General features: G+C 38.1%; 1 pseudogene; it reads right to left on the minus strand.

Moving 5' to 3' along the window:
• Nucleotides 1-5,336: 5,336 nt before the first annotated feature.
• On the minus strand, nt 5,337-6,306 carry LOC149837561 (UDP-glucuronate 4-epimerase 1 pseudogene; annotated as a pseudogene).
• Between the last annotated feature and the right edge of the window lie 6,014 nt (nt 6,307-12,320).

Genomic DNA, 12,320 nt, shown 5'->3' on the forward strand with positions numbered 1-12,320 from the left:
AATCAAGCATCTAATTAGTTATATGATATACCTATCACAGGAGCCCGTGAAGACGAAGGTTGAGCCTGGCTACTACTGGATGAGCGACCACTATAACCTCCACGAACCATATTCTAACAAATAACATATGTCATACAATACATTCAAATAATTCACATCAAGTATTACAATGCATTCAAGTCATTCACATCAAGCATTGCAATGCATTCAAATAATTCAAATCATTGACATCAAGTATTGCACTAATTCAAATCATTCGTTAATTGCATAAATTATAATACATTCAGATAATTGAAATCATTCACATCAAGTATTACAATGCATTCGAGTCATTCACATCAAGCATTGCAATGCATTCAAATAATTCAAATAAGTGACATCAAGTATTGCACTAATTCAAATTATTCATTAATTGCATAAATTATAATACATTCAGATAATTGAAATCATTCACATCAAGTATTACAATGCAATCAAGTCATTCACATCAAGCATTGCAATGCATTCAAATAATTCAAATCATTGGCATCAAGTATTGCACTAATTCAAATCATTCGTTAATTGCATAAATTATAATACATTCAGATAATTGAAATCATTCACATCAAGTATTACAATGCATTCGAATCATTCCTATCAAGTATTACAATACATTCAAATAAAATTTATGATCATTCACACCAAGTATTGCAATACAACTCACATCAAGTATTACAATGCATTTAAATAGAGGTTTGTAGTATAAGATTTTGCTCACTAGCTTGAGAATTCTTCCTCGTCACTAGTTTGACTTTCTTCTTCTTCTTCTTCTTCTTCTTCTTCTTCTTCTTCTTCTTCTTCTTCTTCTTCTTCATTGTTTGCCCATCCACTTGGTACATCATTTGGATCACATTCCTCTATGAATGTTTCATCGGCCAATGGAGATATGACATGCATATCATGCGCAACATCGTGACCATAAGCGAAGTCACAGACATCATCTGATTGATAGTAATCACTGTCTTCAGCTAACTCATCTTCCTGTAACTGATCATACTCGGGGTATAGTTTGGATTTCACCTTGCAAACTGCCCACCATTCATTTCTATCTGACTTTTTTATACTCAGATATGAAGTATAATAAACTTGTTGAGCTTGCGAGGCTAATATGAATGGTTCATATGTTCCAAACCTGGATTTATGATTCACCTCCACAATGCCTGAAGCTTTGTCGAGTCTTGTTGCAGTTGGATCAAACCAATGACACTTGAATATCGTAACCCTGTTATTCATGCCTAAGTAAGTCAACTCCATTATTTTCTCTATAACATCATAGTAATCATGTTCATTTTCACCGTAGCTGCTACCCTTGACACACACTCCACTATTTATCGTTGATTTGTTTATACCATAGTCTTTTGTATGGAATCGATAACCATTTATGATATACCCGTTGTAGCATTGCACAACTTTGGTCGGACCATTTTCTAAATCACATATTCCTTGATCTTTAACATCACCATTGTGAACCTACGCACAAACATAAACAATGATTGTGATCACGATCAATTAAGTAACTTAGTGTTGTTTATAAGTACACAATTTATGTTAGCTTCTTTACCAACTGTTTCAACCACTCCACAAGCTTAGTTTCACGTTCTTTTTGTACTTCTGCATCAGTGAGATGTGAAACTTCGTTTTGCAACTCCAGATCAAATCGTCTGCAAACCACAAATACTTATATTACCGAGTCATGTATCCACATATAGAACATAAAAGGATTTATAATTGAGTTGCATATACATATACTTACTCGATGTATGGGTCGATCGCTGAGCAATTAAAAAGAATATAGATGTGTGCTGCATCTTGCTCTCGATCTGTCAATAGCCTTGATCGGCAACTACCAAATGCATGCCCAAGTGGTTGAAATATCGATAGCTTGTCAGCTACAGTTACTTGTTCTCCATCATCGTTACGGGGCGGGCATATGTAACGTGTTGGAATATGAGGTTCGAAGTACATAGATGAGAAATTTGAAATCTCTTCTAAAGTGTACGCCTCACAAATAGAGCCTTCTACTCTTGCTTTATTACGAACCTTTTTTTTTTAGGTCGAACATGCATCTGACAAGAATATACATTTCAAATTTTAAATATTTGTCATTAAAGAGACAAATATAAAAAAACATATACCTTTCAAATGGGTACATCCATCGATATTACACAGGGCCACCAACCCTTAGTTCATATGGCAGATGTATGATCAAATGTTCCATAACATCGAAAAATGCTGGCGAAAATATCTTTTCTAACAGACAAACAGTGGTGATGACAGAGTCCTCGAGATTCTTTACATCTGATACAACGACCTCCGATGCGCACAATGTTCTGAAAAATCCACTCAACTGAGACAATACCCCCCATATAGGTTTGTCTAACATATCATGGAATGCTAGGGGTATCAATCGTTGCATAAAGATATGACAATCATGGCTCTTCAACCCATATAACTGTCCATCGTCAATCTTCACAGCCCGAGCAATGTTAGAGACATATCCATCTGGAAATCTCAGTTGTCTCAACCATTGACATACATGTTTTATTTGATCAGGTCCGAGCACGTACTTCGCCTTTGGTTTCAGTACTTTGTCATTATACTCTTTGAGTTCCAATTCTGGTCTTTTACATATTAATTTTAAATCCATACGGGCCTTCGGATTATCCTTCGTTTTTCCGTTAATATTCATTATTGTATTGAACACATTATCAAACACATTTTTCTCTACATGCATCACATCCAAATTATGGCGTATCAATAGGGTCGGCCAATACGGTAGTTCCCAAAAAATAGATTTTTTCGTCCAATTGTGATCCTTCCCAAATCCACGGAAGGGTGTAGGACTGCGGGCATCTGTTAATACATCTGGAAAGTATCGCAATCTTCTTAGAATCTCTATGCCAGACAATCTTGAGGATGGACCTTCCGTTTCAGTTGTGCCTGCTGTAAATGCATTCTTTTGAAGTCGGAACGGATGATCGCTGGGTAGAAATCGACGATGGCAATCAAACCAGCAAGGCTTCCTTCCATGCCTCAATCTAAAAGCTTTGGAATCCTCCATGCAGTACGGACAAGCCAACCTCCCATGTGTGCTCCAACCAGATAACATACCATATGCAGGGAAGTCACTGATTGTCCATAGAACAGCGGCCTTCATGTTGAAATTTTGTTTTTTGTGGGCATCATACGTGGTAACACCGTCATCCCACAGTACTTTTAATTCATCAATCAATGGCCTTAGATATACATCAAGATTTTGGCCAGGTGAGGTCGGACCAGGGATCAACAAAGACAAGAAAAGATTTGGACGTTTCATACACAAGCTTGGTGGAAGGTTGTATGGAGTTACAAATACTGGCCAGCATGAGTATGGAGTTGATCTACCCCCAAATGGATTAAATCCATCTGTACATAGACTGAGTCTAACATTTCGCACTTCCATTGCGAAGTTCTGATGAGTACGATCAAAGTGCTTCCAAGCTTCAGCGTCAACAGGATGCGTGATCTTGTTTTCATCGTGTCGAACTTTATTTGCATGCCATCTCATGTGTTTAGCTGTCTTTGAAGACATATACAATCGCTGCAATCTAGGAGTGATAGGAAAGTAGCGGAGCGACTTGTATGAAACTTCCTTTGATCTCGTGCTACCATTGCCTCTTGTCTTTGTCTTGAACCAAGGATGCCCACATGACGGGCATGATATGTCGTTTTCCTGCTCCTTTAAATACAACATGCAGTGATTTGGACAAGCATCAATCTTTTTGTAACCCATACCTAGAGCGTTGACCATAACTTTCGCACGATAGAAATTTTGTGGCAATTTCTCATCTTTAGGCAACATACTCTTCACAATCATGCACAAACGGTCAAAACATGATTGACTCAAATTATACTCGGACTTCAAATTCATTAGTTGAAGAACTGCAGACAAGATAGTGTGACTCTCACAACCGTTCCAAAGTGGCTCATCAGCATCTCTAAGTAAATCATAAAATCTACTAGCTGCATCGTTTGGTGATTCTTCATTTACGGCAGTTCTTACATTACTAGAACTCATAGCAGAACCCAGTTCTGTTCCTGCAGCATCAAATATCAAATTCGTATATGGATTATCGTGCACCACATTCACCCATGCATCAAAATCGTTTCTAAATTCTTCTCCATGAAACGTCCAGTTCTGATAATCACTCACAAAACCCTTCCTGTATAGGTGATGTCTAATGCCATGAGGTTCTATAAATCGATTATTCTTACAAATCTTGCAGGGACACCTAATCCGACCTGTGGGATCTACCGTACTGACACTTGCCGTTGCAAATTTAATAAAACTGTCGACACCATCCATATATTCATGTGATAACTCATTGTCCACTATCCTACGGTACATCCATTCACGGTTTGCAGTCATTCTGTCGTATGATGTTACGAATAGTATCCTAACCAGTTAAAAGAGAACCATCAGAATGCTATGATGAAGAAAATATCAGATTTATCATGCAATATATGATGTCATACAATCACAAGAATTATGATGCATGCATTGATAACTTAATATTTTCATGTGCAAACTATTCATGACACGATACATTCATTTGAAGCATGCTTTCAGTATACAATTTCACATGAAAGACATAATCAAATTGAAAGTAACTACATGTAAGCATGGATACAATCACATCAAACATTGCAATACATCGAAATAATTCATATCAAACAAATGTCAAACATGTACCTGCAGCAAACACACTTCAATATCCCACTAACTACTACCATGCATAGCATGGACTCCGTACTCCAAAAATAAGAACACTTCCATATTCATACATTAAAATCATGCTCAGCATGATCTCCGAACTCCAACAAAGCAGTCCTAGATATCAACAACTAAGTGAGTGTGTGAACAATAAAGTGTTACATTCAATAAATTAAATAACATGTGATGCGCTTGCCTCACTTACTCACCACGGGTATTTACCCGATTTGCATTGTTTTTGTCACTTACTTACCACGGGTGGCGGGGCACAAGCGAGTTCTGTTGAGAAATCTGCACAAAAAAACAATTTTTTAAAATGAAGTCACCACGGAAAAAAACTCACTCTAAACAAATGATTTATAAAAAGGACACGCCTGTTTATAAACTAATTGGTTGGCCATATATGGTTAGAATTCTATACACCAAGTGGCTATTGAATCAAGTACATAAATCGAAGAAAGAACACAAGATAATCTAAGCAATAAAGAGAAAAAAACAAAGAATTTGTCTAATTCAATCAAGAATCCAAATCCAAATACGATTGCTATTGTTGTTGTTTGTTGCTATGGTAGTGGTGGTGAACAATGCTCTTAGTTTTATATCCATAGCCATAGTAATCCAGGTACCACCTTAGAAACTTCTTCAACCCTGTCTGCAGATCAGTAGTAGGCATGTAACCGAACTCTAACCTCGCAAGCGTGACGTTCGCGTGCGTGAACGGCACGTCGCCGTTCGTAGGCATTTCCACCACATTCTTCCTGGCTTTCACCTTCAGGTGACGCTCTACTACGTTCACCAGCATTGGCACCCCAAGTGGTGACGTATTCCCTAGATTGTATATCTTGTAGTCGGCCTTCCCCTTCTTCTTTCTGCCGCTGCCGGTGCTCTTTCCGGCCTTGTCGAGCGCAGCTACGCACCCGCGCACTACATCATCAATGTAGGTAAAATCCCGCGAGATTTCCCGGTGATCTTTCCGCCAATAAACCACAATTTTCTTCCCCTGCAGAATGTTGCGAGTGAAGAAGAAGTAGGCCATGTCTGTCTGGCCGGCCCTAGGGGCCATAAACGGTGAAGAACCGAAGGCCGGTGATCGATAAACCATAGATATGGTTATAGACATGAGTAATTTCCTCGTCGGCCTTCTTCGTCGCCGCGTACAGGCTCGCCGGCCGATCGGTTCGATCGGATTCGGTGAAGGGGACCTTCACATTGAGCCCATAGACCGAGCTCGACGACGCCCACACGAATGCCGGTTGCGGGTTCACCGATTTGCAGGCCTCCAGGAGAGTGACGAGCCCGGCAACGTTGCTGCGAACGTAGGAGGAGGGGTTATCGACGGCGTAGCGGACGCCGGCCTGAGCGGCGAAGTGCATCACATGGGTGAAGGGGACGAAGTTCATCGGCTGCAACGAGCTCAACGCCGGGTACGCCGCCGATGGGTACGCGCGGGCCAGAGGTGTCGGTGCCTGCGCCGTCACCTTCACCGTCGGCAGCCTCAGCGTGCTCAATGCCATCGCCGGGGCGTACAGCGTGAAGAAGAAGAAGAAGAAGAAGATTACCTGCGCGTCGCCGGGCGGTGGCGGGAGGCTGACGGGGAGCGGCAGCTGGCGAGCGGCGGCGGCAGGACGGTGGCGAGAGCCGACGGGCGGCGGGAGGGAGAGAGCGGCGGGCGGGAGCAATACAGCGAAACAGGAAAAAGAGAAAGAGGGATGGGATTAGGGATTTACGCGACATTTAGCGACGGAAACATTCCGTCGCTAAGCCGTCGCTAACTCAAAATACCAAAAAGGCGATGGAATATATTATGTCGCTACGCCGTCGCTATTTAGCGACGGATTAGCGACGAAAGAGTTCCCTCTCTATATTCATCGCTAAAATGGTGTTCTTGTAATAAAAATTAGCGACAAAAAATTGCAGTCGCTAATCCGTCGCTAAATAGCGACAGATTAGCGATAAAAGTTGTTTCCTCGCTAATCCTTCGCTAATTAGCGACAGATTCTATCTCTAGCTAATCTGTCGCTAATTAGCGACGGAAAAAATCCGTCGCCAATTTCCGTCGCTAATTAACAATTTTCTTGTAGTGTTTGCTTGTCCAAACCTCCTCTGATAGTTCTCCATCCAAATAACAGAAAGCCCTCGGTTGATCGAGTTTTTATGCTCACTACTTCAACCTAAAATGTTTTGGGTAATCCAGTATGTATCCTCATGCTTTTGGCTTGTTCATTCGAGGTTATATTCATGCGTTCAACAATTCCATTGTGTTGTGGTGTTCTTGAAACTGTCTTTTCTATTTGAATCCCAATTACTGTATAAAACTCCTTTAATTCTTTGCTATTATACTTACCCCCATTATCAGACCTCAAACACTTTATCTTTACCTCGACTCATTTTCCACTTGATTTTTTCACTTCTTAAAAATAGAGAATATATCATATTTATTTTGCAAAAATAAATTCATACCTTTCGAGTAGAGTCATCATTGAAGGTAATATAATAACGTGAGACTCCAATAGATGATATAAGAAAAGGACCCTATATGTATGTATGCACAAGCTCTGGTTTTCCTGCCTTTGGTGTCTTTCCAGCCTTCAAGAAACTAACATCTTTCTGCTTTCTGAAAACGCAGTCCTCACAAAAACCAACATCTAAAGACTTCAAGCAAGATAATTTTGTAAAAATATCTTCAAAGATGTGCACTACCAGCACAAGCTCCACGAAGAGATACGTGTACAAAGACATACAAAGAACACTTGAATAAAAAAAGTACACAAAGGTACAATGAGAACACTTGAAATGCAAAAGATTGAATCTATTGAGCAAAGGTGAGCATAAAGGCTCCCAAAAGAATGAATACAATTAGAGGGGACACACCCCTATTTATAATACAAGAGGAGACAAAAAGGAGGGGCTCCTACTAGACATTGGAGCCCCTCCAACGGTTAGAAATCTAACCGTTGGAGGGGGGTCCAACGTCTCCCCCTCCTTTGACTTTTAGTCAAAAAATCGAAAAAGAAAATAAAGAAAAAAGGAAGAAAGAAAAAGGAAAAAGGAAAGAGAGAAAATAAGAAAAAGAAAAGTTACATGCACATTCACAAGGGTGAATATGCGTAAAATGGGAAATGATAGAAATGCCCCTGGGGCAAATATATATATATATATATATATATATATATATATATATATATATATATATATATATATATATATATATATATATATATATATATATATATATATATATATATATATATATATATATATATATATATATATATATATAAAGTAGATACATATGCATAACAACAACAACAAGTAGATACATATGCATATATATATAATATATATGCATATGTATCCCTCTATATATATAAATATATGTATACATGATATAATTTAACACCCCCCCCCTCAAACTTAGGGCGTGATGACCGAAAGTTTGCCAAGAAGAAAATGAAATCTGGGAGAACACAACGCCTTTGTGAAAAAGTCTGCCAACTGGTATTCTGAAGTCACATAAGGAAGGTTTATGATTTTTTGCAAGTAGGCTTCTCTGACATAGTGGCAGTCCATCTCAATGTGCTTGGTACGCTCATGAAAAGTGTGACTTTTAGCAATATAGATTGCACTTTTATTATCACAACACAGTCTTGTAGGTCCTTGAATTAGTACTCCCATATCCTTCAACAATTGATGAATCCACACAATTTCCATAGTTGTGGAGGCTATGGCTCGATATTCTGCTTCTGTTGGTGAAAGAGACACCTTATGTTGTTTCTTGCATCTTCATGAGATCAGTGATTCACCTAGAAAAATACAAAAACTAGTGGTGGAGTGACGGTTATTTGGGTCACCTCCCCAATCAGAGTCAGTATATGCAATCAATTCTAAGTTTGAAGATGAGGAAAAAAATACTCCCTTGTTTATTGTGCCCTTTATGTATTTGACAATATGGAGTACAACACTCATATGAACTGAAGTGGGGGCATGCTGAAATTGACTCATAGTATGCACTGCATGAGATATGTTTGGTTGTGTGATGCTGAGATACATAAGAGGTCTCACAAGCTACCGATAGGGAGTAGGATTTTTCATACAAATCCCATCATCACCCTTCATTTTTTAGCCCACAACTTCAAAAGTCTCGCAAATCTTAAGTTCTTCGTCTTAGAAAAGCCTTGTATGGTTTAAAGCAAGCTCCAAAAGCTTGGTACGATCAATTTAATAACGTAATGGTTGCAACTGGATTTAATTCTTGTTATACTGACACTGCTCTCTTTGTCAAAAAGTCTGATGCAGGTATTGTAATTTTGTTGTTATATGTTGATGATATGCTAATAACAGGCAATGATATTAAGGGAATCAAAAATATCAAATTCACTCTAAAAGAAAGGTTTGAAATGTCAGACTTAGGGTATCTGACATATTTTTGGGGTATTGAGGTTACTTAGGTATATCCATGTCAGGGAGGGCCTCCATATAGACTTCTTTGTTTAGGTCCCCATTCAGAAAGGCATTTTTAACATCCATTTGATATATGTTTCATTTTTTAATAGATGCAGTAGTGATCAAACATCTTACAGTGACCATTCTTGCCACAGGGGCAAAAGTTTCTTCGTAATCAATACCATATTCCTGGCTATAACCTTTAGCTATCAGCCGTACCTTATATCTTTCAAGAGTTTCATCACTCTTGGTCTTAACCTTAAAGACTCATCTACATCCTATTGTCTTTTTTTCTTCAGGAAGATTTTGAAATTCCCAAGTCTTGGCTCTGTTAAAGGCATAAAGTTCATTATCTATTGCATTTCTCCATTCTAATCTTTCTTTAGCTTCTTCGAAGTTTCTGGGCTCTTCGTATGAGTGAATGGCACTAAGGCAAGCCCTATGTTTTGGGAAAAAGGATTCATAGGATATAAATCTGGAAGGATTTCTCTTAGGTCTTTCAGTTCTTCGTAAGTTGCTATCTTGAGAGGGCTCACTAAAATCACAATATCTTTCTATCGCACTTCTAAACGTATTTCTATCTCTACATGAGTATGTAATTGGTTCATTTACAGCTTCTTCTACTGGTTGAACAGACAGGGGAGCTTCATTATCAACATTTTCATTATTCGTCTCATCATCACTGAAGAAATCTTCATTCCCATTTAGTAATTCAAATAAAAAAGAGTAATCAGCATTATCGGGGAGGATTGAGTCCTTCTCAAAACCACTTTCATTTTCCAAAAAAGTGACATTCCTTGAGGCATACCGTTTATCATTCTGAAGGTCATAACACCTAAAACCTTTTTGTGTTTCTGAATAACCAAGAAAAGCACATGGAATGGTTTTAGGAGATAACTTAGCATTTTTATAAGTGAGAACAAAGCATTTGCAACCAAAGATTTGTAATATGTTATAATCGGGTTCTTTTTTATATAAAACTTCAAAAGGAGATATTTGGCTTAAATTTTTGGAAGACGATTTATAAGATAGACAGAGGCCAGGGCAACTTCGGCCCAAAATCTTTTTGGAATCTTTTGAGAAATAAGTAGAGTTCTTGTAGTTTCAATAATATGTCTATGTTTTCGTTCAGCTAAGCTATTTTGTTGAGGAGTTTTGGGGCAAGATCTTTGATAAATGATCACATTACTCTCTATATAGTCTTTAAATTTATTTGAGAGGAATTCACCCCTTGAATCTGTTCTAAAGATTTGTAACTTTTTATTGAATTGGGTTTCTATTGTTACATGAAAATTCTTAAAAGTGGAAAAGACTTCATGCTTATGTTTTAGAAAGTATATCCAACTGTATCTTGAATAGTCATCAACATAAATAACATAATATGAAAACCCTCCCTTAGATACTATAGACGCGGGTCCCCATACATCTGAATGCACAATTTCAAAAGGCTTAGTTGAAAACATAGATCTTGAGCCAAAAGGTAAGCTTCTCATTTTTCCCAGAATACAATCATTACAACTGAAATTTTCTTTACATAATGTTTTAGCAAAATGAATATGAGAAAGCTTGTCAATATTTGGATGCCCAAGGCGTTTATGTCAAACATTTATATCTTTATGTTGGGCAATGTTACAAAAAGAAGTTTTTGGAACTTGAAGAGACTCCATAAAATAGAGGTCACCCTTCCTAGAGTCTTCCTCAATCAACTTCTCAGATTGGTGATCCTGTATCCAACATTTTTGTGATGACAATTTTATATCACATCCAAGATCTGAAAGTTGAGAGACGGAAAGCAAGTTCAAATTTATTTTTGGAATAAATCTAACTTTGGGAACAAAAAAATCTTGTTTTTTAAAATCTCCAATTCCTTTAATTTCAAGAGAAGCCCCATCCAAAGTAGAGAAAAAGGATGGTGAGAGTTTTTTAGAATAGTTGGACAGTGTAAAAGCATTTGGAGTCATATGAAAGGATGCACCTGATTCTAATAGCCAAAGAATTTTACCTGGAGGAGGGAAAGAGGACGCAACGGCTCTAGAAATTGATCCCTTGAGGAGTGGTTGAAGAGCTTCAATAATTTGATTTATAGATAAATTGGCATTGTTGGAGGAAGGCGACGTCTCCTCTCTGAAGGTTGTTGATATTGCCACCATCTTTTTTCACTTGGGACACATGGGTTTTATGTGCCCTAGTTCTTTACAAAAATGACACACGATTTTACTGTAATCTCTTCTTCCATATTGTATGTTATTTTCTCTTCCTCCTTGATTCTTGTTGAAGTGGGGATGTTTATAAGGTTTAACATTGCTCCCGGTCTAGATACAGCGTAAGCTCCCTCATCCTCGTTCTTAGAGAGGACGGCCAACACATTTTGATTGGTTTTATTCATTCCCAATCTAGTCTCTTCTTCACTTAATTTGGTAAAAACATCTTCTAAAGGTGGAGAAGAAAAGAAGATAAAAGAGAGGATCTAGATTGTTCGAATTCGGGTCTAAGCCCATTTAAGAAATTAAAAAAGTAATCATCTTTAAGTTGTTTTTGCCTTAGTTCGATTGCCTCTCCACTCCATTTAGGTTTGAGGATAGCAAGTCCATCCCATATAGCGGATAATTTGGCAAAATACTCTCTAACCGACATCTCTCCTTGTTGTAGAGTCAAAGCCTTCTTTTGGAGGTAATACTTATGGGACAAGTCTCTTGACATATACATTCATTCAAGATATTCCCATACTTGATATGCTTTCTTAAATTCCAATATATTAGCATTAATCTTGGTTTCTACCGAAGAGAAAAACCATGAAAGAATTTTGTAGTTTTTCATCTCTCACTCTTCATGCCTTTTATTGTATTCTTCAAACGCCTTTTTTCTTTCATCACCGTCAAGGACCTTAATCTCTCCTCCGTCAATGATTGTAATTTTAGGTTCAGGTTCGGGAATAGTTCCTTGAACAAATCCCCAAAGACCCTTACCTTTGGTATGAGCCTCCATATTTCGGGCCCATACATTATAATTGGATCCATTTAATTTGAAACCAAGAGAGAAGTGAGAGTCCTTTTCGCCCATTAGAGAGAAGAAAAGGAGTAAGAGA

The sequence above is a fragment of the Nuphar pumila genome, chromosome 5 (genome assembly GCF_984573655.1).
Source record: "Nuphar pumila chromosome 5, dmNupPumi1.hap1.1, whole genome shotgun sequence".
Classification (NCBI taxonomy): domain Eukaryota; kingdom Viridiplantae; phylum Streptophyta; class Magnoliopsida; order Nymphaeales; family Nymphaeaceae; genus Nuphar; species Nuphar pumila.